The sequence below is a fragment of the Lasioglossum baleicum genome, unplaced genomic scaffold (assembly GCF_051020765.1).
Source record: "Lasioglossum baleicum unplaced genomic scaffold, iyLasBale1 scaffold0022, whole genome shotgun sequence".
NCBI classification, from domain to species: Eukaryota; Metazoa; Arthropoda; class Insecta; order Hymenoptera; family Halictidae; genus Lasioglossum; species Lasioglossum baleicum.
In genome coordinates this window covers 681,055-707,482 of record NW_027469082.1, presented here as the reverse complement: position 1 = coordinate 707,482, position 26,428 = coordinate 681,055, and positions in this window count along the sequence as shown.

Sequence of the window (26,428 nt, the reverse complement as noted above, 5' to 3'; positions counted from 1 at the left end):
GCGGGCGAGAGTAGGCTCGTCGGACGGAGGACGCGGAGACGAAGGCTTACCGCGCGAAAAATTCGCGAAAATTCGCGGAAAATTTTTTACGTGTGCATCGGTAACGCGCGTCGACCTCGGCGGAGGATAACTTACCGACCACCACCGGCAGTGGTCGGTAACGGCTCGGGGGGTATAAGCTGCCGCGTTAAAAATGAAACCCGAATTTCGGCGCTTCCACGGTTCAGGGCTGAAAAGGGCCCGAAAGAAAATAACTGATCCAAACGTTCGAATTTAACGCCAATTTCGCGACGCTGACTTCGCATCGATGGCGAGTGCCGCCACAATCGCCGCGTTTACTCTCCCTTGATGGTTGAGCGAATGGACTTGTAACTTCGAGGTTACGAATCTGACTCTACGTTTAGGTTTACATTATCCATTAATTTTAAAGGGTGAGGAAGGGTTGGGGGGGATGGCGATGACAGACCAATTGCGCACCTCCCCGCCACCATCGTCGCTACCGATGACCTCGACCTCGAGCCGAGCGGGGCCGAAGGCCCGACGAGCTCCCGGAAATTTCGGAAAGGCGATATACCTTTAATTCCCAGTTGGCCGTAACTTTCTCGATGACGTCAAATTAGTGAAAAATCAAAGTATCTTTGTCGCCGTATAGCTCGAGAACGGGTCGACGGGTGCGGGCGAGAGTAGGCTCGTCGGACGGAGGACGCGGAGACGAAGGCTTACCGCGCGAAAAATTCGCGAAAATTCGCGGAAAATTTTTTACGTGTGCATCGGTAACGCGCGTCGACCTCGGCGGAGGGTAACTTACCGACCACCACCGGCAGTGGTCGGTAACGGCTCGGGGGGTATAAGCTGCCGCGTTAAAAATGAAACCCGAATTTCGGCGCTTCCACGGTTCAGGGCTGAAAAGGGCCCGAAAGAAAATAACTGACCCAAACGTTCGAATTTAACGCCAATTTCGCGGCGCTGACTTCGCATCGATGGCGAGTGCCGCCACAGTCGCCGCGTTTACTCTCCCTTGATGGTTGAGCGAATGGACTTGTAACTTAGAGGTCACGAATCCGACTCTACGTTTACGTTTACATTTTCCATTAATTTTAAAGGGTGAGGAAGGGTTGGGGGGGGATGGCGATGACAGACCAATTGCGCACCTCCCCGCCACCATCGTCGCTACCGACGACCTCGACCTCGAGCCGAGCGGGGCCGAAGGCCCGACGAGCTCCCGGAAATTTCGGAAAGGCGATATACCTTTAATTCCCAGTTGGCCGTAACTTTCTCGATGACGTCAAATTAGTGAAAAATCAAAGTTTCTTTCTCGCCGTATAGCTCGAGAACGGGTCGACGGGTGCGGGCGAGAGTAGGCTTGTCGGACGGAGGACGCGGAGACGAAGGCTTACCGCGCGAAAAATTCGCGAAAATTCGCGGAAAATTTTTTACGTGTGCATCGGTAACGCGCGTCGACCTCGGCGGAGGATAACTTACCGACCACCACCGGCAGTGGTCGGTAACGGCTCGGGGGGTATAAGCTGCCGCGTTAAAAATGAAACCCGAATTTCGGCGCTTCCACGGTTCAGGGCTGAAAAGGGCCCGAAAGAAAATAACTGATCCAAACGTTCGAATTTAACGCCAATTTCGCGACGCTGACTTCGCATCGATGGCGAGTGCCGCCACAATCGCCGCGTTTACTCTCCCTTGATGGTTGAGCGAATGGACTTGTAACTTCGAGGTTACGAATCTGACTCTACGTTTAGGTTTACATTATCCATTAATTTTAAAGGGTGAGGAAGGGTTGGGGGGGATGGCGATGACAGACCAATTGCGCACCTCCCCGCCACCATCGTCGCTACCGATGACCTCGACCTCGAGCCGAGCGGGGCCGAAGGCCCGACGAGCTCCCGGAAATTTCGGAAAGGCGATATACCTTTAATTCCCAGTTGGCCGTAACTTTCTCGATGACGTCAAATTAGTGAAAAATCAAAGTATCTTTGTCGCCGTATAGCTCGAGAACGGGTCGACGGGTGCGGGCGAGAGTAGGCTCGTCGGACGGAGGACGCGGAGACGAAGGCTTACCGCGCGAAAAATTCGCGAAAATTCGCGGAAAATTTTTTACGTGTGCATCGGTAACGCGCGTCGACCTCGGCGGAGGGTAACTTACCGACCACCACCGGCAGTGGTCGGTAACGGCTCGGGGGGTATAAGCTGCCGCGTTAAAAATGAAACCCGAATTTCGGCGCTTCCACGGTTCAGGGCTGAAAAGGGCCCGAAAGAAAATAACTGACCCAAACGTTCGAATTTAACGCCAATTTCGCGGCGCTGACTTCGCATCGATGGCGAGTGCCGCCACAGTCGCCGCGTTTACTCTCCCTTGATGGTTGAGCGAATGGACTTGTAACTTAGAGGTCACGAATCCGACTCTACGTTTACGTTTACATTTTCCATTAATTTTAAAGGGTGAGGAAGGGTTGGGGGGGGATGGCGATGACAGACCAATTGCGCACCTCCCCGCCACCATCGTCGCTACCGACGACCTCGACCTCGAGCCGAGCGGGGCCGAAGGCCCGACGAGCTCCCGGAAATTTCGGAAAGGCGATATACCTTTAATTCCCAGTTGGCCGTAACTTTCTCGATGACGTCAAATTAGTGAAAAATCAAAGTTTCTTTCTCGCCGTATAGCTCGAGAACGGGTCGACGGGTGCGGGCGAGAGTAGGCTTGTCGGACGGAGGACGCGGAGACGAAGGCTTACCGCGCGAAAAATTCGCGAAAATTCGCGGAAAATTTTTTACGTGTGCATCGGTAACGCGCGTCGACCTCGGCGGAGGATAACTTACCAACCACCACCGGCAGTGGTCGGTAACGGCTCGGGGGGTATAAGCTGCCGCGTTAAAAATGAAACCCGAATTTCGGCGCTTCCACGGTTCAGGGCTGAAAAGGGCCCGAAAGAAAATAACTGATTCAAACGTTCGAATTTAACGCCAACTTCGCGACGCTGACATCGCATCGGCGGCGAGTGCCGCCACAGTCGCCGCGTTTACTCTCCCTTGATAGTTGAGCGAATGGACTTGTAACTTCGAGGTTACAAATCCGACTCTACGTTTAGGTTTACATTTTCCATTAATTTTAAAGGGTGAGGGGGGTTGGGGGGGAGGATGGCGATGACAGAAAAATTGCGCACTTCCCCGCCACCATCGTCGCTACCGACGACCTCGACCTCGAGCCGAGCGGGGCCGAAGGCCCGACGAGCTCCCGGAAATTTCGGAAAGGCGATATACCTTTAATTCCCAGTTGGCCGTAACTTTCTCGGTGACGTCAAATTAGTGAAAAATCAAAGTATCTTTGTCGCCGTATAGCTCGAGAACGGGTCGACGGGTGCGGGCGAGAGTAGGCTCGTCGGACGGAGGACGCGGAGACGAAGGCTTACCGCGCGAAAAATTCGCGAAAATTCGCGGAAAATTTTTTACGTGTGCATCGGTAACGCGCGTCGACCTCGGCGGAGGGTAACTTACCGACCACCACCGGCAGTGGTCGGTAACGGCTCGGGGGGTATAAGCTGCCGCGTTAAAAATGAAACCCGAATTTCGGCGCTTCCACGGTTCAGGGCTGAAAAGGGCCCGAAAGAAAATAACTGATTCAAACGTTCGAATTTAACGCCAACTTCGCGACGCTGACATCGCATCGGCGGCGAGTGCCGCCACAGTCGCCGCGTTTACTCTCCCTTGATAGTTGAGCGAATGGACTTGTAACTTCGAGGTTACAAATCCGACTCTAAGTTTAGGTTTACATTTTCCATTAATTTGAAAGGGTGAGGGGGGTTGGGGGGGAGGATGGCGATGACAGAAAAATTGCGCACTTCCCCGCCACCATCGTCGCTACCGACGACCTCGACCTCGAGCCGAGCGGGGCCGAGGGCCCGACGAGCTCCCGGAAATTTCGGAAAGGCGATATACCTTTAATTCCCAGTTGGCCGTAACTTTCTCGATGACGTCAAATTAGTGAAAAATCAAAGTTTCTTTGTCGCCGTATAGCTCGAGAACGGGTCGACGGGTGCGGGCGAGAGTAGGCTCGTCGGACGGAGGACGCGGAGACGAAGGCTTACCGCGCGAAAAATTCGCGAAAATTCGCGGAAAATTTTTTACGTGTGCATCGGTAACGCGCGTCGACCTCGGCGGAGGATAACTTACCGACCACCACCGGCAGTGGTCGGTAACGGCTCGGGGGGTATAAGCTGCCGCGTTAAAAATGAAACCCGAATTTCGGCGCTTCCACGGTTCAGGGCTGAAAAGGGCCCGAAAGAAAATAACTGATCCAAACGTTCGAATTTAACGCCAATTTCGCGACGCTGACTTCGCATCGATGGCGAGTGCCGCCACAATCGCCGCGTTTACTCTCCCTTGATGGTTGAGCGAATGGACTTGTAACTTCGAGGTTACGAATCTGACTCTACGTTTAGGTTTACATTATCCATTAATTTTAAAGGGTGAGGAAGGGTTGGGGGGGATGGCGATGACAGACCAATTGCGCACCTCCCCGCCACCATCGTCGCTACCGATGACCTCGACCTCGAGCCGAGCGGGGCCGAAGGCCCGACGAGCTCCCGGAAATTTCGGAAAGGCGATATACCTTTAATTCCCAGTTGGCCGTAACTTTCTCGATGACGTCAAATTAGTGAAAAATCAAAGTATCTTTGTCGCCGTATAGCTCGAGAACGGGTCGACGGGTGCGGGCGAGAGTAGGCTCGTCGGACGGAGGACGCGGAGACGAAGGCTTACCGCGCGAAAAATTCGCGAAAATTCGCGGAAAATTTTTTACGTGTGCATCGGTAACGCGCGTCGACCTCGGCGGAGGGTAACTTACCGACCACCACCGGCAGTGGTCGGTAACGGCTCGGGGGGTATAAGCTGCCGCGTTAAAAATGAAACCCGAATTTCGGCGCTTCCACGGTTCAGGGCTGAAAAGGGCCCGAAAGAAAATAACTGACCCAAACGTTCGAATTTAACGCCAATTTCGCGGCGCTGACTTCGCATCGATGGCGAGTGCCGCCACAGTCGCCGCGTTTACTCTCCCTTGATGGTTGAGCGAATGGACTTGTAACTTAGAGGTCACGAATCCGACTCTACGTTTACGTTTACATTTTCCATTAATTTTAAAGGGTGAGGAAGGGTTGGGGGGGGATGGCGATGACAGACCAATTGCGCACCTCCCCGCCACCATCGTCGCTACCGACGACCTCGACCTCGAGCCGAGCGGGCCGAAGGCCCGACGAGCTCCCGGAAATTTCGGAAAGGCGATATACCTTTAATTCCCAGTTGGCCGTAACTTTCTCGATGACGTCAAATTAGTGAAAAATCAAAGTTTCTTTCTCGCCGTATAGCTCGAGAACGGGTCGACGGGTGCGGGCGAGAGTAGGCTTGTCGGACGGAGGACGCGGAGACGAAGGCTTACCGCGCGAAAAATTCGCGAAAATTCGCGGAAAATTTTTTACGTGTGCATCGGTAACGCGCGTCGACCTCGGCGGAGGATAACTTACCAACCACCACCGGCAGTGGTCGGTAACGGCTCGGGGGGTATAAGCTGCAGCGTTAAAAATGAAACCCGAATTTCGGCGCTTCCACGGTTCAGGGCTGAAAAGGGCCCGAAAGAAAATAACTGATTCAAACGTTCGAATTTAACGCCAACTTCGCGACGCTGACATCGCATCGGCGGCGAGTGCCGCCACAGTCGCCGCGTTTACTCTCCCTTGATAGTTGAGCGAATGGACTTGTAACTTCGAGGTTACAAATCCGACTCTACGTTTAGGTTTACATTTTCCATTAATTTTAAAGGGTGAGGGGGGTTGGGGGGGAGGATGGCGATGACAGAAAAATTGCGCACTTCCCCGCCACCATCGTCGCTACCGACGACCTCGACCTCGAGCCGAGCGGGGCCGAAGGCCCGACGAGCTCCCGGAAATTTCGGAAAGGCGATATACCTTTAATTCCCAGTTGGCCGTAACTTTCTCGGTGACGTCAAATTAGTGAAAAATCAAAGTATCTTTGTCGCCGTATAGCTCGAGAACGGGTCGACGGGTGCGGGCGAGAGTAGGCTCGTCGGACGGAGGACGCGGAGACGAAGGCTTACCGCGCGAAAAATTCGCGAAAATTCGCGGAAAATTTTTTACGTGTGCATCGGTAACGCGCGTCGACCTCGGCGGAGGGTAACTTACCGACCACCACCGGCAGTGGTCGGTAACGGCTCGGGGGGTATAAGCTGCCGCGTTAAAAATGAAACCCGAATTTCGGCGCTTCCACGGTTCAGGGCTGAAAAGGGCCCGAAAGAAAATAACTGATTCAAACGTTCGAATTTAACGCCAACTTCGCGACGCTGACATCGCATCGGCGGCGAGTGCCGCCACAGTCGCCGCGTTTACTCTCCCTTGATAGTTGAGCGAATGGACTTGTAACTTCGAGGTTACAAATCCGACTCTAAGTTTAGGTTTACATTTTCCATTAATTTGAAAGGGTGAGGGGGGTTGGGGGGGAGGATGGCGATGACAGAAAAATTGCGCACTTCCCCGCCACCATCGTCGCTACCGACGACCTCGACCTCGAGCCGAGCGGGGCCGAGGGCCCGACGAGCTCCCGGAAATTTCGGAAAGGCGATATACCTTTAATTCCCAGTTGGCCGTAACTTTCTCGATGACGTCAAATTAGTGAAAAATCAAAGTTTCTTTGTCGCCGTATAGCTCGAGAACGGGTCGACGGGTGCGGGCGAGAGTAGGCTCGTCGGACGGAGGACGCGGAGACGAAGGCTTACCGCGCGAAAAATTCGCGAAAATTCGCGGAAAATTTTTTACGTGTGCATCGGTAACGCGCGTCGACCTCGGCGGAGGATAACTTACCGACCACCACCGGCAGTGGTCGGTAACGGCTCGGGGGGTATAAGCTGCCGCGTTAAAAATGAAACCCGAATTTCGGCGCTTCCACGGTTCAGGGCTGAAAAGGGCCCGAAAGAAAATAACTGATCCAAACGTTCGAATTTAACGCCAATTTCGCGACGCTGACTTCGCATCGATGGCGAGTGCCGCCACAATCGCCGCGTTTACTCTCCCTTGATGGTTGAGCGAATGGACTTGTAACTTCGAGGTTACGAATCTGACTCTACGTTTAGGTTTACATTATCCATTAATTTTAAAGGGTGAGGAAGGGTTGGGGGGGATGGCGATGACAGACCAATTGCGCACCTCCCCGCCACCATCGTCGCTACCGATGACCTCGACCTCGAGCCGAGCGGGGCCGAAGGCCCGACGAGCTCCCGGAAATTTCGGAAAGGCGATATACCTTTAATTCCCAGTTGGCCGTAACTTTCTCGATGACGTCAAATTAGTGAAAAATCAAAGTATCTTTGTCGCCGTATAGCTCGAGAACGGGTCGACGGGTGCGGGCGAGAGTAGGCTCGTCGGACGGAGGACGCGGAGACGAAGGCTTACCGCGCGAAAAATTCGCGAAAATTCGCGGAAAATTTTTTACGTGTGCATCGGTAACGCGCGTCGACCTCGGCGGAGGGTAACTTACCGACCACCACCGGCAGTGGTCGGTAACGGCTCGGGGGGTATAAGCTGCCGCGTTAAAAATGAAACCCGAATTTCGGCGCTTCCACGGTTCAGGGCTGAAAAGGGCCCGAAAGAAAATAACTGACCCAAACGTTCGAATTTAACGCCAATTTCGCGGCGCTGACTTCTCATCGATGGCGAGTGCCGCCACAGTCGCCGCGTTTACTCTCCCTTGATGGTTGAGCGAATGGACTTGTAACTTAGAGGTCACGAATCCGACTCTACGTTTACGTTTACATTTTCCATTAATTTTAAAGGGTGAGGAAGGGTTGGGGGGGGATGGCGATGACAGACCAATTGCGCACCTCCCCGCCACCATCGTCGCTACCGACGACCTCGACCTCGAGCCGAGCGGGGCCGAAGGCCCGACGAGCTCCCGGAAATTTCGGAAAGGCGATATACCTTTAATTCCCAGTTGGCCGTAACTTTCTCGATGACGTCAAATTAGTGAAAAATCAAAGTATCTTTGTCGCCGTATAGCTCGAGAACGGGTCGACGGGTGCGGGCGAGAGTAGGCTCGTCGGACGGAGGACGCGGAGACGAAGGCTTACCGCGCGAAAAATTCGCGAAAATTCGCGGAAAATTTTTTACGTGTGCATCGGTAACGCGCGTCGACCTCGGCGGAGGGTAACTTACCGACCACCACCGGCAGTGGTCGGTAACGGCTCGGGGGGTATAAGCTGCCGCGTTAAAAATGAAACCCGAATTTCGGCGCTTCCACGGTTCAGGGCTGAAAAGGGCCCGAAAGAAAATAACTGATTCAAACGTTTGAATTTAACGCCAACTTCGCGACGCTGACATCGCATCGGCGGCGAGTGCCGCCACAGTCGCCGCGTTTACTCTCCCTTGATAGTTGAGCGAATGGACTTGTAACTTCGAGGTTACAAATCCGACTCTAAGTTTAGGTTTACATTTTCCATTAATTTGAAAGGGTGAGGGGGGTTGGGGGGGAGGATGGCGATGACAGAAAAATTGCGCACTTCCCCGCCACCATCGTCGCTACCGACGACCTCGACCTCGAGCCGAGCGGGGCCGAGGGCCCGACGAGCTCCCGGAAATTTCGGAAAGGCGATATACCTTTAATTCCCAGTTGGCCGTAACTTTCTCGACGACGTCAAATTAGTGAAAAATCAAAGTTTCTTTGTCGCCGTATAGCTCGAGAACGGGTCGACGGGTGCGGGCGAGAGTAGGCTCGTCGGACGGAGGACGCGGAGACGAAGGCTTACCGCGCGAAAAATTCGCGAAAATTCGCGGAAAATTTTTTACGTGTGCATCGGTAACGCGCGTCGACCTCGGCGGAGGATAACTTACCGACCACCACCGGCAGTGGTCGGTAACGGCTCGGGGGGTATAAGCTGCCGCGTTAAAAATGAAACCCGAATTTCGGCGCTTCCACGGTTCAGGGCTGAAAAGGGCCCGAAAGAAAATAACTGATCCAAACGTTCGAATTTAACGCCAATTTCGCGACGCTGACTTCGCATCGATGGCGAGTGCCGCCACAATCGCCGCGTTTACTCTCCCTTGATGGTTGAGCGAATGGACTTGTAACTTCGAGGTTACGAATCTGACTCTACGTTTAGGTTTACATTATCCATTAATTTTAAAGGGTGAGGAAGGGTTGGGGGGGATGGCGATGACAGACCAATTGCGCACCTCCCCGCCACCATCGTCGCTACCGATGACCTCGACCTCGAGCCGAGCGGGGCCGAAGGCCCGACGAGCTCCCGGAAATTTCGGAAAGGCGATATACCTTTAATTCCCAGTTGGCCGTAACTTTCTCGATGACGTCAAATTAGTGAAAAATCAAAGTATCTTTGTCGCCGTATAGCTCGAGAACGGGTCGACGGGTGCGGGCGAGAGTAGGCTCGTCGGACGGAGGACGCGGAGACGAAGGCTTACCGCGCGAAAAATTCGCGAAAATTCGCGGAAAATTTTTTACGTGTGCATCGGTAACGCGCGTCGACCTCGGCGGAGGGTAACTTACCGACCACCACCGGCAGTGGTCGGTAACGGCTCGGGGGGTATAAGCTGCCGCGTTAAAAATGAAACCCGAATTTCGGCGCTTCCACGGTTCAGGGCTGAAAAGGGCCCGAAAGAAAATAACTGACCCAAACGTTCGAATTTAACGCCAATTTCGCGGCGCTGACTTCGCATCGATGGCGAGTGCCGCCACAGTCGCCGCGTTTACTCTCCCTTGATGGTTGAGCGAATGGACTTGTAACTTAGAGGTCACGAATCCGACTCTACGTTTACGTTTACATTTTCCATTAATTTTAAAGGGTGAGGAAGGGTTGGGGGGGGATGGCGATGACAGACCAATTGCGCACCTCCCCGCCACCATCGTCGCTACCGACGACCTCGACCTCGAGCCGAGCGGGGCCGAAGGCCCGACAAGCTCCCGGAAATTTCGGAAAGGCGATATACCTTTAATTCCCAGTTGGCCGTAACTTTCTCGATGACGTCAAATTAGTGAAAAATCAAAGTTTCTTTGTCGCCGTATAGCTCGAGAACGGGTCGACGGGTGCGGGCGAGAGTAGGCTTGTCGGACGGAGGACGCGGAGACGAAGGCTTACCGCGCGAAAAATTCGCGAAAATTCGCGGAAAATTTTTTACGTGTGCATCGGTAACGCGCGTCGACCTCGGCGGAGGATAACTTACCGACCATCACCGGCAGTGGTCGGTAACGGCTCGGGGGGTATAAGCTGCCGCGTTAAAAATGAAACCCGAATTTCGGCGCTTCCACGGTTCAGGGCTGAATAGGGCCCGAAAGAAAATAACTGATTCAAACGTTCGAATTTAACGCCAACTTCGCGACGCTGACATCGCATCGGCGGCGAGTGCCGCCACAGTCGCCGCGTTTACTCTCCCTTGATAGTTGAGCGAATGGACTTGTAATTTCGAGGTTACAAATCCGACTCTACGTTTATGTTTACATTTCCCATTAATTTTAAAGGGTGAGGGGGGGTTGGGGGGGAGGATGGCGATGACAGACCAATTGCGCACCTCCCCGCCACCATCGTCGCTACCGACGACCTCGACCTCGAGCCGAGCGGGGCCGAAGGCCCGACGAGCTCCCGGAAATTTCGGAAAGGCGATATACCTTTAATTCCCAGTTGGCCGTAACTTTCTCGATGACGTCAAATTAGTGAAAAATCAAAGTTTCTTTCTCGCCGTATAGCTCGAGAACGGGTCGACGGGTGCGGGCGAGAGTAGGCTTGTCGGACGGAGGACGCGGAGACGAAGGCTTACCGCGCGAAAAATTCGCGAAAATTCGCGGAAAATTTTTTACGTGTGCATCGGTAACGCGCGTCGACCTCGGCGGAGGATAACTTACCAACCACCACCGGCAGTGGTCGGTAACGGCTCGGGGGGTATAAGCTGCCGCGTTAAAAATGAAACCCGAATTTCGGCGCTTCCACGGTTCAGGGCTGAAAAGGGCCCGAAAGAAAATAACTGATTCAAACGTTCGAATTTAACGCCAACTTCGCGACGCTGACATCGCATCGGCGGCGAGTGCCGCCACAGTCGCCGCGTTTACTCTCCCTTGATAGTTGAGCGAATGGACTTGTAACTTCGAGGTTACAAATCCGACTCTACGTTTAGGTTTACATTTTCCATTAATTTTAAAGGGTGAGGGGGGTTGGGGGGGAGGATGGCGATGACAGAAAAATTGCGCACTTCCCCGCCACCATCGTCGCTACCGACGACCTCGACCTCGAGCCGAGCGGGGCCGAAGGCCCGACGAGCTCCCGGAAATTTCGGAAAGGCGATATACCTTTAATTCCCAGTTGGCCGTAACTTTCTCGATGACGTCAAATTAGTGAAAAATCAATGTTTCTTTGTCGCCGTATAGCTCGAGAACGGGTCGACGGGTGCGGGCGAGAGTAGGCTTGTCGGACGGAGGACGCGGAGACGAAGGCTTACCGCGCGAAAAATTCGCGAAAATTCGCGGAAAATTTTTTACGTGTGCATCGGTAACGCGCGTCGACCTCGGCGGAGGATAACTTACCGACCATCACCGGCAGTGGTCGGTAACGGCTCGGGGGGTATAAGCTGCCGCGTTAAAAATGAAACCCGAATTTCGGCGCTTCCACGGTTCAGGGCTGAATAGGGCGCGAAAGAAAATAACTGATTCAAACGTTCGAATTTAACGCCAACTTCGCGACGCTGACATCGCATCGGCGGCGAGTGCCGCCACAGTCGCCGCGTTTACTCTCCCTTGATAGTTGAGCGAATGGACTTGTAATTTCGAGGTTACAAATCCGACTCTACGTTTATGTTTACATTTCCCATTAATTTTAAAGGGTGAGGAAGGGTTGGGGGGGATGGCGATGACAGACCAATTGCGCACCTCCCCGCCACCATCGTCGCTACCGACGACCTCGACCTCGAGCCGAGCGGGGCCGAAGGCCCGACGAGCTCCCGGAAATTTCGGAAAGGCGATATACCTTTAATTCCCAGTTGGCCGTAACTTTCTCGATGACGTCAAATTAGTGAAAAATCAAAGTATCTTTGTCGCCGTATAGCTCGAGAACGGGTCGACGGGTGCGGGCGAGAGTAGGCTCGTCGGACGGAGGACGCGGAGACGAAGGCTTACCGCGCGAAAAATTCGCGAAAATTCGCGGAAAATTTTTTACGTGTGCATCGGTAACGCGCGTCGACCTCGGCGGAGGGTAACTTACCGACCACCACCGGCAGTGGTCGGTAACGGCTCGGGGGGTATAAGCTGCCGCGTTAAAAATGAAACCCGAATTTCGGCGCTTCCACGGTTCAGGGCTGAAAAGGGCCCGAAAGAAAATAACTGATTCAAACGTTCGAATTTAACGCCAACTTCGCGACGCTGACATCGCATCGGCGGCGAGTGCCGCCACACTCGCCGCGTTTACTCTCCCTTGATAGTTGAGCGAATGGACTTGTAACTTCGAGGTTACAAATCCGACTCTAAGTTTAGGTTTACATTTTCCATTAATTTGAAAGGGTGAGGGGGGTTGGGGGGGAGGATGGCGATGACAGAAAAATTGCGCACTTCCCCGCCACCATCGTCGCTACCGACGACCTCGACCTCGAGCCGAGCGGGGCCGAGGGCCCGACGAGCTCCCGGAAATTTCGGAAAGGCGATATACCTTTAATTCCCAGTTGGCCGTAACTTTCTCGACGACGTCAAATTAGTGAAAAATCAAAGTTTCTTTGTCGCCGTATAGCTCGAGAACGGGTCGACGGGTGCGGGCGAGAGTAGGCTCGTCGGACGGAGGACGCGGAGACGAAGGCTTACCGCGCGAAAAATTCGCGAAAATTCGCGGAAAATTTTTTACGTGTGCATCGGTAACGCGCGTCGACCTCGGCGGAGGATAACTTACCGACCACCACCGGCAGTGGTCGGTAACGGCTCGGGGGGTATAAGCTGCCGCGTTAAAAATGAAACCCGAATTTCGGCGCTTCCACGGTTCAGGGCTGAAAAGGGCCCGAAAGAAAATAACTGATCCAAACGTTCGAATTTAACGCCAATTTCGCGACGCTGACTTCGCATCGATGGCGAGTGCCGCCACAATCGCCGCGTTTACTCTCCCTTGATGGTTGAGCGAATGGACTTGTAACTTCGAGGTTACGAATCTGACTCTACGTTTAGGTTTACATTATCCATTAATTTTAAAGGGTGAGGAAGGGTTGGGGGGGATGGCGATGACAGACCAATTGCGCACCTCCCCGCCACCATCGTCGCTACCGATGACCTCGACCTCGAGCCGAGCGGGGCCGAAGGCCCGACGAGCTCCCGGAAATTTCGGAAAGGCGATATACCTTTAATTCCCAGTTGGCCGTAACTTTCTCGATGACGTCAAATTAGTGAAAAATCAAAGTATCTTTGTCGCCGTATAGCTCGAGAACGGGTCGACGGGTGCGGGCGAGAGTAGGCTCGTCGGACGGAGGACGCGGAGACGAAGGCTTACCGCGCGAAAAATTCGCGAAAATTCGCGGAAAATTTTTTACGTGTGCATCGGTAACGCGCGTCGACCTCGGCGGAGGGTAACTTACCGACCACCACCGGCAGTGGTCGGTAACGGCTCGGGGGGTATAAGCTGCCGCGTTAAAAATGAAACCCGAATTTCGGCGCTTCCACGGTTCAGGGCTGAAAAGGGCCCGAAAGAAAATAACTGACCCAAACGTTCGAATTTAACGCCAATTTCGCGGCGCTGACTTCGCATCGATGGCGAGTGCCGCCACAGTCGCCGCGTTTACTCTCCCTTGATGGTTGAGCGAATGGACTTGTAACTTAGAGGTCACGAATCCGACTCTACGTTTACGTTTACATTTTCCATTAATTTTAAAGGGTGAGGAAGGGTTGGGGGGGATGGCGATGACAGACCAATTGCGCACCTCCCCGCCACCATCGTCGCTACCGACGACCTCGACCTCGAGCCGAGCGGGGCCGAAGGCCCGACAAGCTCCCGGAAATTTCGGAAAGGCGATATACCTTTAATTCCCAGTTGGCCGTAACTTTCTCGATGACGTCAAATTAGTGAAAAATCAAAGTTTCTTTGTCGCCGTATAGCTCGAGAACGGGTCGACGGGTGCGGGCGAGAGTAGGCTTGTCGGACGGAGGACGCGGAGACGAAGGCTTACCGCGCGAAAAATTCGCGAAAATTCGCGGAAAATTTTTTACGTGTGCATCGGTAACGCGCGTCGACCTCGGCGGAGGATAACTTACCGACCATCACCGGCAGTGGTCGGTAACGGCTCGGGGGGTATAAGCTGCCGCGTTAAAAATGAAACCCGAATTTCGGCGCTTCCACGGTTCAGGGCTGAATAGGGCCCGAAAGAAAATAACTGATTCAAACGTTCGAATTTAACGCCAACTTCGCGACGCTGACATCGCATCGGCGGCGAGTGCCGCCACAGTCGCCGCGTTTACTCTCCCTTGATAGTTGAGCGAATGGACTTGTAATTTCGAGGTTACAAATCCGACTCTACGTTTATGTTTACATTTCCCATTAATTTTAAAGGGTGAGGGGGGGTTGGGGGGGAGGATGGCGATGACAGACCAATTGCGCACCTCCCCGCCACCATCGTCGCTACCGACGACCTCGACCTCGAGCCGAGCGGGGCCGAAGGCCCGACGAGCTCCCGGAAATTTCGGAAAGGCGATATACCTTTAATTCCCAGTTGGCCGTAACTTTCTCGATGACGTCAAATTAGTGAAAAATCAAAGTTTCTTTCTCGCCGTATAGCTCGAGAACGGGTCGACGGGTGCGGGCGAGAGTAGGCTTGTCGGACGGAGGACGCGGAGACGAAGGCTTACCGCGCGAAAAATTCGCGAAAATTCGCGGAAAATTTTTTACGTGTGCATCGGTAACGCGCGTCGACCTCGGCGGAGGATAACTTACCAACCACCACCGGCAGTGGTCGGTAACGGCTCGGGGGGTATAAGCTGCCGCGTTAAAAATGAAACCCGAATTTCGGCGCTTCCACGGTTCAGGGCTGAAAAGGGCCCGAAAGAAAATAACTGATTCAAACGTTCGAATTTAACGCCAACTTCGCGACGCTGACATCGCATCGGCGGCGAGTGCCGCCACAGTCGCCGCGTTTACTCTCCCTTGATAGTTGAGCGAATGGACTTGTAACTTCGAGGTTACAAATCCGACTCTACGTTTAGGTTTACATTTTCCATTAATTTTAAAGGGTGAGGGGGGTTGGGGGGGAGGATGGCGATGACAGAAAAATTGCGCACTTCCCCGCCACCATCGTCGCTACCGACGACCTCGACCTCGAGCCGAGCGGGGCGGAAGGCCCGACGAGCTCCCGGAAATTTCGGAAAGGCGATATACCTTTAATTCCCAGTTGGCCGTAACTTTCTCGGTGACGTCAAATTAGTGAAAAATCAAAGTTTCTTTGTCGCCGTATAGCTCGAGAACGGGTCGACGGGTGCGGGCGAGAGTAGGCTCGTCGGACGGAGGACGCGGAGACGAAGGCTTACCGCGCGAAAAATTCGCGAAAATTCGCGGAAAATTTTTTACGTGTGCATCGGTAACGCGCGTCGACCTCGGCGAAGGATAACTTACCGACCACCACCGGCAGTGGTCGGTAACGGCTCGGGGGGTATAAGCTGCCGCGTTAAAAATGAAACCCGAATTTCGGCGCTTCCACGGTTCAGGGCTGAAAAGGGCCCGAAAGAAAATAACTGATCCAAACGTTCGAATTTAACGCCAATTTCGCGACGCTGACTTCGCATCGATGGCGAGTGCCGCCACAGTCGCCGCGTTTACTCTCCCTTGATGGTTGAGCGAATGGACTTGTAACTTCGAGGTTACGAATCTGACTCTACGTTTAGGTTTACATTTTCCATTAATTTTAAAGGGTGAGGAAGGGTTGGGGGGGGATGGCGATGACAGACCAATTGCGCACCTCCCCGCCACCATCGTCGCTACCGACGACCTCGACCTCGAGCCGAGCGGGGCCGAAGGCCCGACGAGCTCCCGGAAATTTCGGAAAGGCGATATACCTTTAATTCCCAGTTGGCCGTAACTTTCTCGATGACGTCAAATTAGTGAAAAATCAAAGTATCTTTTACGCCGTATAGCTCGAGAACGGGTCGACGGGTGCGGGCGAGAGTAGGCTCGTCGGACGGAGGACGCGGAGACGAAGGCTTACCGCGCGAAAAATTCGCGAAAATTCGCGGAAAATTTTTTACGTGTGCATCGGTAACGCGCGTCGACCTCGGCGGAGGATAACTTACCGACCACCACCGGCAGTGGTCGGTAACGGCTCGGGGGGTATAAGCTGCCGCGTTAAAAATGAAACCCGAATTTCGGCGCTTCCACGGTTCAGGGGTGGAAAGGGCCCGAAAGAAAATAACTGATTCAAACGTTCGAATTTAACGCCAACTTCGCGACGCTGACATCGCATCGGCGGCGAGTGCCGCCACAGTCGCCGCGTTTACTCTCCCTTGATAGTTGAGCGAATGGACTTGTAATTTCGAGGTTACAAATCCGACTCTACGTTTATGTTTACATTTTCCATTAATTTTAAAGGGTGAGTGGGGGTTGGGGGGGAGGATAGCGATGACAGACCAATTGCGCACCTCCCCGCCTCCATCGTCGCTACCGACGACCTCGACCTCGAGCCGAGCGGGGCCGAAGGCCCGACGGGCTCCCGGAAATTTAGGAAAGGCGATATACCTTTAATTCCCAGTTGGCCGTAACTTTCTCGATGACGTCAAATTAGTGAAAAATCAAAGTTTCTTTCTCGCCGTATAGCTCGAGAACGGGTCGACGGGTGCGGGCGAGAGTAGGCATGTCGGACGGTGGACGCGGAGACGAAGGCTTACCGCGCGAAAAATTCGCGAAAATTCGCGGAAAATTTTTTACGTGTGCATCAGTAACGCGCGTCGACCTCGGCGGAGGATAACTTACCGACCACCACCGGCAGTGGTCGGTAACGGCTCGGGGGGTATAAGCTGCCGCGTTAAAAATGAAACCCGAATTTCGGCGCTTCCACGGTTCAGGGCTGAAAAGGGCCCGAAAGAAAATAACTGATTCAAACGTTCGAATTTAACGCCAACTTCGCGACGCTGACATCGCATCTGCGGCGAGTGCCGCCACAGTCGCCGCGTTTACTCTCCCTTGATAGTTGAGCGAATGGACTTGTAACTTCGAGGTTACAAATCCGACTCTACGTTTATGTTTACATTTTCCATTAATTTTAAAGGGTGAGGGGGGGTTGGGGGGGAGGATGGCGATGACAGACCAATTGCGCACCTCCCCGCCACCATCGTCGCTACCGACGACCTCGACCTCGAGCCGAGCGGGGCCGAAGGCCCGACGAGCTCCCGGAAATTTCGGAAAGGCGATATACCTTTAATTCCCAGTTGGCCGTAACTTTCTCGATGACGTCAAATTAGTGAAAAATCAAAGTTTCTTTCTCGCCGTATAGCTCGAGAACGGGTCGACGGGTGCGGGCGAGAGTAGGCTTGTCGGACGGAGGACGCGGAGACGAAGGCTTACCGCGCGAAAAATTCGCGAAAATTCGCGGAAAATTTTTTACGTGTGCATCGGTAACGCGCGTCGACCTCGGCGGAGGATAACTTACCGACCACCACCGGCAGTGGTCGGTAACGGCTCGGGGGGTATAAGCTGCCGCGTTAAAAATGAAACCCGAATTTCGGCGCTTCCACGGTTCAGGGCTGAAAAGGGCCCGAAAGAAAATAACTGATTCAAACGTTCGAATTTAACGCCAACTTCGCGACGCTGACATCGCATCGGCGGCGAGTGCCGCCACAGTCGCCGCGTTTACTCTCCCTTGATAGTTGAGCGAATGGACTTGTAACTTCGAGGTTACAAATCCGACTCTACGTTTAGGTTTACATTTTCCATTAATTTTGAAGGGTGAGGGGGGGTTGGGGGGGAGGATAGCGATGACAGACCAATTGCGCACCTCCCCGCCAACATCGTCGCTACCGACGACCTCGACCTCGAGCCGAGCGGGGCCGAAGGCCCGACGGGCTCCCGGAAATTTAGGAAAGGCGATATACCTTTAATTCCCAGTTGGCCGTAACTTTCTCGATGACGTCAAATTAGTGAAAAATCAAAGTTTCTTTCTCGCCGTATAGCTCGAGAACGGGTCGACGGGTGCGGGCGAGAGTAGGCTTGTCGGACGGTGGACGAAGAGACGAAGGCTTACCGCGCGAAAAATTCGCGAAAATTCGCGGAAAATTTTTTACGTGTGCATCAGTAACGCGCGTCGACCTCGGCGGAGGATAACTTACCGTTCACCACCGGCAGTGGTCGGTAACGGCTCGGGGGGTATAAGCTGCCGCGTTAAAAATGAAACCCGAATTTCGGCGCTTCCACGGTTCAGGGCTGAAAAGGGCCCGAAAGAAAATAACTGATTCAAACGTTCGAATTTAACGCCAACTTCGCGACGCTGACATCGCATCTGCGGCGAGTGCCGCCACAGTCGCCGCGTTTACTCTCCCTTGATAGTTGAGCGAATGGACTTGTAACTTCGAGGTTACAAATCCGACTCTACGTTTATGTTTACATTTTCCATTAATTTTAAAGGGTGAGGGGGGGTTGGGGGGGTGGATGGCGATGACAGACCAATTGCGCACCTCCCCGCCACCATCGTCGCTACCGACGACCTCGACCTCGAGCCGAGCGGGGCCGAAGGCCCGACGAGCTCCCGGAAATTTCGGAAAGGCGATATACCTTTAATTCCCAGTTGGCCGTAACTTTCTCGATGACGTCAAATTAGTGAAAAATCAAAGTTTCTTTCTCGCCGTATAGCTCGAGAACGGGTCGACGGGTGCGGGCGAGAGTAGGCTTGTCGGACGGAGGACGCGGAGACGAAGGCTTACCGCGCGAAAAATTCGCGAAAATTCGCGGAAAATTTTTTACGTGTGCATCGGTAACGCGCGTCGACCTCGGCGGAGGATAACTTACCGACCACCACCGGCAGTGGTCGGTAACGGCTCGGGGGGTATAAGCTGCCGCGTTAAAAATGAAACCCGAATTTCGGCGCTTCCACGGTTCAGGGCTGAAAAGGGCCCGAAAGAAAATAACTGATCCAAACGTTCGAATTTAACGCCAATTTCGCGGCGCTGACTTCGCATCGATGGCGAGTGCCGCCACAGTCGCCGCGTTTACTCTCCCTTGATAGTTGAGCGAATGGACTTGTAATTTCGAGGTTACAAATCCGACTCTACGTTTATGTTTACATTTTCCATTAATTTTAAAGGGTGAGGGGGGGTTGGGGGGGGAGGATGGCGATGACAGACCAATTGCGCACCTCCCCGCCACCATCGTCGCTACCGACGACCTCGACCTCGAGCCGAGCGGGGCCGAAGGCCCGACGAGCTCCCGGAAATTTCGGAAAGGCGATATACCTTTAATTCCCAGTTGGCCGTAACTTTCTCGATGACGTCAAATTAGTGAAAAATCAAAGTTTCTTTCTCGCCGTATAGCTCGAGAACGGGTCGACGGGTGCGGGCGAGAGTAGGCTTGTCGGACGGAGGACGCGGAGACGAAGGCTTACCGCGCGAAAAATTCGCGAAAATTCGCGGAAAATTTTTTACGTGTGCATCGGTAACGCGCGTCGACCTCGGCGGAGGATAACTTACCGACCACCACCGGCAGTGGTCGGTAACGGCTCGGGGGGTATAAGCTGCCGCGTTAAAAATGAAACCCGAATTTCGGCGCTTCCACGGTTCAGGGCTGAAAAGGGCCCGAAAGAAAATAACTGATCCAAACGTTCGAATTTAACGCCAATTTCGCGGCGCTGACTTCGCATCGATGGCGAGTGCCGCCACAGTCGCCGCGTTTACTCTCCCTTGATAGTTGAGCGAATGGACTTGTAATTTCGAGGTTACAAATCCGACTCTACGTTTATGTTTACATTTTCCATTAATTTTAAAGGGTGAGTGGGGGTTGGGGGGGGAGGATGGCGATGACAGACCAATTGCGCACCTCCCCGCCGCCATCGTCGCTACCGACGACCTCGACCTCGAGCCGAGCGGGGCCGAAGGCCCGACGAGCTCCCGGAAATTTCGGAAAGGCGATATACCTTTAATTCCCAGTTGGCCGTAACTTTCTCGATGACGTCAAATTAGTGAAAAATCAAAGTTTCTTTGTCGCCGTATAGCTCGAGAACGGGTCGACGGGTGCGGGCGAGAGTAGGCTTGTCGGACGGAGGACGCGGAGACGAAGGCTTACCGCGCGAAAAATTCGCGAAAATTCGCGGAAAATTTTTTACGTGTGCATCGGTAACGCGCGTCGACCTCGGCGGAGGATAACTTACCGACCACCACCGGCAGTGGTCGGTAACGGCTCGGGGGGTATAAGCTGCCGCGTTAAAAATGAAACCCGAATTTCGGCGCTTCCACGGTTCAGGGCTGAAAAGGGCCCGAAAGAAAATAACTGATTCAAACGTTCGAATTTAACGCCAACTTCGCGACGCTGACATCGCATCGGCGGCGAGTGCCGCCACAGTCGCCGCGTTTACTCTCCCTTGATAGTTGAGCGAATGGACTTGTAACTTCGAGGTTACAAATCCGACTCTACGTTTAGGTTTACATTTTCCATTAATTTTAAAGGGTGAGGGGGGGTTGGGGGGGAGGATAGCGATGACAGACCAATTGCGCACCTCCCCGCCTCCATCGTCGCTACCGACGACCTCGACCTCGAGCCGAGCGGGGCCGAAGGCCCGACGGGCTCCCGGAAATTTAGGAAAGGCGATATACCTTTAATTCCCAGTTGGCCGTAACTTTCTCGATGACGTCAAATTAGTGAAAAATCAAAGTTTCTTTCTCGCCGTATAGCTCGAGAACGGGTCGACGGGTGCGGGCGAGAGTAGGCATGTCGGACGGTGGACGCGGAGACGAAGGCTTACCGCGCGAAAAATTCGCGAAAATTCGCGGAAAATTTTTTACGTGTGCATCAGTAACGCGCGTCGACCTCGGCGGAGGATAACTTACCGACCACCACCGGCAGTGGTCGGTAACGGCTCGGGGGGTATAAGCTGCCGCGTTAAAAATGAAACCCGAATTTCGGCGCTTCCACGGTTCAGGGCTGAAAAGGGCCCGAAAGAAAATAACTGATTCAAACGTTCGAATTTAACGCCAACTTCGCGACGCTGACATCGCATCTGCGGCGAGTGCCGCCACAGTCGCCGCGTTTACTCTCCCTTGATAGTTGAGCGAATGGACTTGTAACTTCGAGGTTACAAATCCGACTCTACGTTTATGTTTACATTTTCCATTAATTTTAAAGGGTGAGGGGGGGTTGGGGGGGAGGATGGCGATGACAGACCAATTGCGCACCTCCCCGCCACCATCGTCGCTACCGACGACCTCGACCTCGAGCCGAGCGGGGCCGAAGGCCCGACGAGCTCCCGGAAATTTCGGAAAGGCGATATACCTTTAATTCCCAGTTGGCCGTAACTTTCTCGATGACGTCAAATTAGTGAAAAATCAAAGTTTCTTTCTCGCCGTATAGCTCGAGAACGGGTCGACGGGTGCGGGCGAGAGTAGGCTTGTCGGACGGAGGACGCGGAGACGAAGGCTTACCGCGCGAAAAATTCGCGAAAATTCGCGGAAAATTTTTTACGTGTGCATCGGTAACGCGCGTCGACCTCGGCGGAGGATAACTTACCGACCACCACCGGCAGTGGTCGGTAACGGCTCGGGGGGTATAAGCTGCCGCGTTAAAAATGAAACCCGAATTTCGGCGCTTCCACGGTTCAGGGCTGAAAAGGGCCCGAAAGAAAATAACTGATTCAAACGTTCGAATTTAACGCCAATTTCGCGACGCTGACATCGCATCGGCGGCGAGTGCCGCCACAGTCGCCGCGTTTACTCTCCCTTGATAGTTGAGCGAATGGACTTGTAACTTCGAGGTTACAAATCCGACTCTACGTTTAGGTTTACATTTTCCATTAATTTTGAAGGGTGAGGGGGGGTTGGGGGGGAGGATAGCGATGACAGACCAATTGCGCACCTCCCCGCCACCATCGTCGCTACCGACGACCTCGACCTCGAGCCGAGCGGGGCCGAAGGCCCGACGGGCTCCCGGAAATTTAGGAAAGGCGATATACCTTTAATTCCCAGTTGGCCGTAACTTTCTCGATGACGTCAAATTAGTGAAAAATCAAAGTTTCTTTCTCGCCGTATAGCTCGAGAACGGGTCGACGGGTGCGGGCGAGAGTAGGCTTGTCGGACGGTGGACGCGGAGACGAAGGCTTACCGCGCGAAAAATTCGCGAAAATTCGCGGAAAATTTTTTACGTGTGCATCAGTAACGCGCGTCGACCTCGGCGGAGGATAACTTACCGTCCACCACCGGCAGTGGTCGGTAACGGCTCGGGGGGTATAAGCTGCCGCGTTAAAAATGAAACCCGAATTTCGGCGCTTCCACGGTTCAGGGCTGAAAAGGGCCCGAAAGAAAATAACTGATTCAAACGTTCGAATTTAACGCCAACTTCGCGACGCTGACATTGCATCTGCGGCGAGTGCCGCCACAGTCGCCGCGTTTACTCTCCCTTGATAGTTGAGCGAATGGACTTGTAACTTCGAGGTTACAAATCCGACTCTACGTTTATGTTTACATTTTCCATTAATTTTAAAGGGTGAGGGGGGGTTGGGGGGGGAGGATGGCGATGACAGACCAATTGCGCACCTCCCCGCCACCATCGTCGCTACCGACGACCTCGACCTCGAGCCGAGCGGGGCCGAAGGCCCGACGAGCTCCCGGAAATTTCGGAAAGGCGATATACCTTTAATTCCCAGTTGGCCGTAACTTTCTCGATGACGTCAAATTAGTGAAAAATCAAAGTTTCTTTCTCGCCGTATAGCTCGAGAACGGGTCGACGGGTGCGGGCGAGAGTAGGCTTGTCGGACGGAGGACGCGGAGACGAAGGCTTACCGCGCGAAAAATTCGCGAAAATTCGCGGAAAATTTTTTACGTGTGCATCGGTAACGCGCGTCGACCTCGGCGGAGGATAACTTACCGACCACCACCGGCAGTGGTCGGTAACGGCTCGGGGGGTATAAGCTGCCGCGTTAAAAATGAAACCCGAATTTCGGCGCTTCCACGGTTCAGGGCTGAAAAGGGCCCGAAAGAAAATAACTGATCCAAACGTTCGAATTTAACGCCAATTTCGCGGCGCTGACTTCGCATCGATGGCGAGTGCCGCCACAGTCGCCGCGTTTACTCTCCCTTGATGGTTGAGCGAATGGACTTGTAACTTAGAGGTCACGAATCCGACTCTACGTTTACGTTTACATTTTCCATTAATTTTAAATGGTGAGGAAGGGTTGGGGGGGGATGGCGATGACAGACCAATTGCGCACCTCCCCGCCACCATCGTCGCTACCGACGACCTCGACCTCGAGCCGAGCGGGGCCGAAGGCCCGACGAGCTCCCGGAAATTTCGGAAAGGCGATATACCTTTAATTCCCAGTTGGCCGTAACTTTCTCGATGACGTCAAATTAGTGAAAAATCAAAGTATCTTTGTCGCCGTATAGCTCGAGAACGGGTCGACGGGTGCGGGCGAGAGTAGGCTCGTCGGACGGAGGACGCGGAGACGAAGGCTTACCGCGCGAAAAATTCGCGAAAATTCGCGGAAAATTTTTTACGTGTGCATCGGTAACGCGCGTCGACCTCGTCGGAGGATAACTTACCGACCACCACCGGCAGTGGTCGGTAACGGCTCGGGGGGTATAAGCTGCCGCGTTAAAAATGAAACCCGAATTTCGGCGCTTCCACGGTTCAGGGGTGGAAAGGGCCCGAAAGAAAATAACTGATTCAAACGTTCGAATTTAACGCCAACTTCGCGACGCTGACATCGCATCGGCGGCGAGTGCCGCCACAGTCGCCGCGTTTACTCTCCCTTGATAGTTGAGCGAATGGACTTGTAACTTCGAGGTTACAAATCCGACTCTACGTTTATGTTTACATTTTCCATTAATTTTAAAGGGTGAGGGGGGGTTGGGGGGGAGGATGGCGATGACAGACCAATTGCGCACCTCCCCGCCACCATCGTCGCTACCGACGACCTCGACCTCGAGCCGAGCGGGGCCGAAGGCCCGACGAGCTCCCGGAAATTTCGGAAAGGCGATATACCTTTAATTCCCAGTTGGCCGTAACTTTCTCGATGACGTCAAATTAGTGAAAAATCAAAGTTTCTTTCTCGCCGTATAGCTCGAGAACGGGTCGACGGGTGCGGGCGAGAGTAGGCTTGTCGGACGGAGGACGCGGAGACGAAGGCTTACCGCGCGAAAAATTCGCGAAAATTCGCGGAAAATTTTTTACGTGTGCATCGGTAACGCGCGTCGACCTCGGCGGAGGATAACTTACCGACCACCACCGGCAGTGGTCGGTAACGGCTCGGGGGGTATAAGCTGCCGCGTTAAAAATGAAACCCGAATTTCGGCGCTTCCACGGTTCAGGGCTGAAAAGGGCCCGAAAGAAAATAACTGATTCAAACGTTCGAATTTAACGCCAACTTCGCGACGCTGACATCGCATCGGCGGCGAGTGCCGCCACAGTCGCCGCGTTTACTCTCCCTTGATAGTTGAGCGAATGGACTTGTAACTTCGAGGTTACAAATCCGACTCTACGTTTAGGTTTACATTTTCCATTAATTTTAAAGGGTGAGGGGGGGTTGGGGGGGAGGATAGCGATGACAGACCAATTGCGCACCTCCCCGCCACCATCGTCGCTACCGACGACCTCGACCTCGAGCCGAGCGGGGCCGAAGGCCCGACGGGCTCCCGGAAATTTAGGAAAGGCGATATACCTTTAATTCCCAGTTGGCCGTAACTTTCTCGATGACGTCAAATTAGTGAAAAATCAAAGTTTCTTTCTCGCCGTATAGCTCGAGAACGGGTCGACGGGTGCGGGCGAGAGTAGGCTTGTCGGACGGAGGACGCGGAGACGAAGGCTTACCGCGCGAAAAATTCGCGAAAATTCGCGGAAAATTTTTTACGTGTGCATCGGTAACGCGCGTCAACCTCGGCGGAGGATAACTTACCGACCACCACCGGCAGTGGTCGGTAACGGCTCGGGGGGTATAAGCTGCCGCGTTAAAAATGAAACCCGAATTTCGGCGCTTCCACGGTTCAGGGCTGAAAAGGGCCCGAAAGAAAATAACTGATTCAAACGTTCGAATTTAACGCCAACTTCGCGACGCTGACATCGCATCGGCGGCGAGTGCCGCCACAGTCGCCGCGTTTACTCTCCCTTGATAGTTGAGCGAATGGACTTGTAACTTCGAGGTTACAAATCCGACTCTACGTTTAGGTTTACATTTTCCATTAATTTTGAATGGTGAGGGGGGGTTGGGGGGGAGGATAGCGATGACAGACCAATTGCGCACCTCCCCGCCACCATCGTCGCTACCGACGACCTCGACCTCGAGCCGAGCGGGGCCGAAGGCCCGACGGGCTCCCGGAAATTTCGGAAAGGCGATATACCTTTAATTCCCAGTTGGCCGTAACTTTCTCGATGACGTCAAATTAGTGAAAAATCAAAGTTTCTTTCTCGCCGTATAGCTCGAGAACGGGTCGACGGGTGCGGGCGAGAGTAGGCTTGTCGGACGGTGGACGCGGAGACGAAGGCTTACCGCGCGAAAAATTCGCGAAAATTCGCGGAAAATTTTTTACGTGTGCATCAGTAACGCGCGTCGACCTCGGCGGAGGATAACTTACCGACCACCACCGACAGTGGTCGGTAACGGCGCGGGGGGTATAAGCTGCCGCGTTAAAAATGAAACCCGAATTTCGGCGCTTCCACGGTTCAGGGCTGAAAAGGGCCCGAAAGAAAATAACTGATTCAAACGTTCGAATTTAACGCCAACTTCGCGACGCTGACATCGCATCTGCGGCGAGTGCCGCCACAGTCGCCGCGTTTACTCTCCCTTGATAGTTGAGCGAATGGACTTGTAACTTCGAGGTTACAAATCCGACTCTACGTTTAGGTTTACATTTTCCATTAATTTTAAAGGGTGAGGGGGGGTTGGGGGGGAGGATGGCGATGACAGACCAATTGCGCACCTCCCCGCCACCATCGTCGCTACCGACGACCTCGACCTCGAGCCGAGCGGGGCCGAAGGCCCGACGAGCTCCCGGAAATTTCGGAAAGGCGATATACCTTTAATTCCCAGTTGGCCGTAACTTTCTCGATGACGTCAAATTAGTGAAAAATCAAAGTTTCTTTCTCGCCGTATAGCTCGAGAACGGGTCGGCGGGTGCGGGCGAGAGTAGGCTTGTCGGACGGAGGACGCGGAGACGAAGGCTTACCGCGCGAAAAATTCGCGAAAATTCGCGGAAAATTTTTTACGTGTGCATCGGTAACGCG